A 2,946-nucleotide genomic window follows, 5' to 3' on the forward strand; every position below is an offset into this window, starting at 1 on the left:
AGAAAACAAGAAAAACAAGTATTGCAGCAGATTTGTATTTCAAGTATAAAAGAATGGACCGGGGTCCATAGCTCACTAGAGGTGTCTCTCCCATAAGATAAAAGCATGTTGGGTGAACAAATTACAACAGGCAATTGACAAATAGAGAGGGCATAACAATGCACATACATGTCATGATAAGTATAGTGAGATTTAATTGGGCATTACGACAAAGTACATAGACCGCCATCCAACCGCATCTATGCCTAAAAAGTCCACCTTCAAAGTTATCATCCGAACCCCTTCCAAGCATTAAGTTGCAAAGCAAATGTACAATTGCATTAAGTATGGTGCGTAATGTAATCAACAACTACATCCTCGGACATAGCGCCAATGTTTTATCCCTAGTGGCAACAAGACAACACAACCTTAGAACTTTCTCGTCACCGTCCCGTGTGTCAATGAGCATGAACCCACTATCGAGCATAAATACTCCCTCTTGGAGTTAAAAGCAAAAACTTGGCCATAGCCTCTACTAGTAACGGAGAGCATGCAAGATCATAAACAACACATATGTAATAACTTGATAATTAACATAACATGGTATTCTCTATCCATCGGATCCCGACAAACACAACATAGAGTATTACAGATAGATGATCTTGATCATGTTAGGCAGCTCACAAGATCCAACAATGAAGCACAATGAGGAGAAGACAACCATCTAGCTACAGCTATGGACCCATAGTCCAGGGGTGAACTACTCACTCATCACTCCGGAGGCGACCATGGCGGTGTAGAGTCCTCCGGGAGATGAATCCCTCTCCGCAGTAGGTGCCTGAGGAGATCTCCGTAATCCCCCGAGATGGGATCGGCGGCGGCGGCGTCTCGCGAAGGTTTTCCGTATCGTGGTTTTTTCGCATCGTGGGTTTCGCGACGGAGGCTTTAAGTAGGCTGAAGGGCAGAGTCGGGGGCCGACGAGGGGCCCACACCACGTAGGCGGCGCGGCCCTCCGGGCCGCGCCGCCTTGTGGTGTCGGCCACCTCGTGGCCCCACTTCGTATGCTCTTCGGTCTTCTCGGAAGGTTCGTGGCAAAATAGGACCCCGGGTCTTGATTTCGTCCAATTCCGAGAATATTTCGTTACTAGGATTTCGAAACCAAAAACAGCAGAAACAAGAATCGGCACTTCAGCATCTTGTTAATAGGTTAGTTCCGTAAAATGCACGAATATGACATAAAGTGTGCATAAAACATGTAGGTATCATCAATAATATGGCATAGAACATAAGAAATTATCGATACGTCTGGAGACGTATCAGCATCCCTGCTTAGTTCTCGCTCGTCCCGAGGTGTAAAACGATAACAAAGATAATTTCTGAAGTGACATGCCATCATAACCTTGATCATACTATTTGTAAACATATGTAGTGGATGCAGCGATCAAAACAATGGTAATGACATGAGTAAACAAGTGAATCATAAAGCAAAGACTTTTCATGAATAGTACTTCAAGACAAGCATCAATAAGTCTTGCATAAGAGTTAACTCATAAAGCAATAAATCAAAGTAAAGGTATTGAAGCAACACAAAGGAAGATTAAGTTTCAGCGGTTGCTTTCAACTTGTAACATGTATATCTCATGGATAATTGTCAACATAGAGTAATATAACAAGTACAATATGCAAGTATGTAGGAATCAATGCACAGCTTCACACAAGTGTTTGCTTCTTGAGGTGGAGAGAGATAGGTGAACCGACTCAACATAAAAGTAAAAAGAATGGTCCTTCAAAGAGGAAAGCATCGATTGCTATATTTGTGCTAGAGCTTTTATTTTGAAAACATGAAACAATTTTGTCAACGGTAGTAATAAAGCATATGAGTTATGTAAATTATATCTTACAAGTTGCAAGCCTCATGCATAGTATACTAATAGTGCCCGCACCTTGTCCTAATTAGCTTGGACTACCGGATCTTTGCAATGCACATGTTTTAACCAAGTGTCACAATGGGTACCTCCATGCCGCCCGTACAAAGGTCTAAGGAGAAAGCTCGCATTTTGGATTTCTCGCTTTTGATTATTCTCAACTTAGACATCCATACCGGGACAACATGGACAACAGATAATGGACTCCTCTTTAATGCATAAGCATGTGACAACAATTATTATTCTCATATGAGATTGAGGATATATGTCCAAAACCGAAACTTCCACCATGAATCATGGCTTTAGTTAGCGGCCCAATGTTCTTCTCTAACAATATGCATGCTCCAACCATTAAGGTGGTAGATCTCTCTTACTTCGTACAAGACGGACATGCATAGCAACTCACATGATATTCAACAAAGAATAGTTGATGGCGTCCCTGTAAACATGGTTATCGCACAACAAGCAACTTAATAAGAGATAAAGTGCATAAGTACATATTCAATACCACAATAGTTTTTAAGCTATTTGTCCCATGAGCTATATATTGCAAAGGTGAATGATGGAATTTTAAAGGTAGCACTCAAGCAATTTACTTTGGAATGGCGGATAAATACCATGTAGTAGGTAGGTATGGTGGACACAAATGGCATAGTGGTTGGCTCAAGTATTTTGGATGCATGAGAAGTATTTCCTCTCGATACAAGGTTTAGGCTAGCAAGGCTATTTAGCAAACACAAGGATGAACCGGCGCAGCAAAACTCACATAAAAGACATATTGTAAACATTATAAGACTTCCACACCGTGCTTCCTTGTTGTCCAAACTCAACACTAGACAATCACCTGTGACCTTAGAGAGACCAATTATGCAAACCAAATTGTAGCATGCTCTATGCATTTCTTCTCATTAATGGGTGCAAAGTATATGATGCAAGAGCTTAAACATGAGCACAACAATTGCCAAGTATCACATTACCCAAGACATTTTAGCAGTTACCACATGTAGCATTTTCCAATTCCAACCATATAACAATTTAACGA

This window comes from Lolium rigidum, chromosome 7, assembly GCF_022539505.1.
Source record: "Lolium rigidum isolate FL_2022 chromosome 7, APGP_CSIRO_Lrig_0.1, whole genome shotgun sequence".
Classification (NCBI taxonomy): domain Eukaryota; kingdom Viridiplantae; phylum Streptophyta; class Magnoliopsida; order Poales; family Poaceae; genus Lolium; species Lolium rigidum.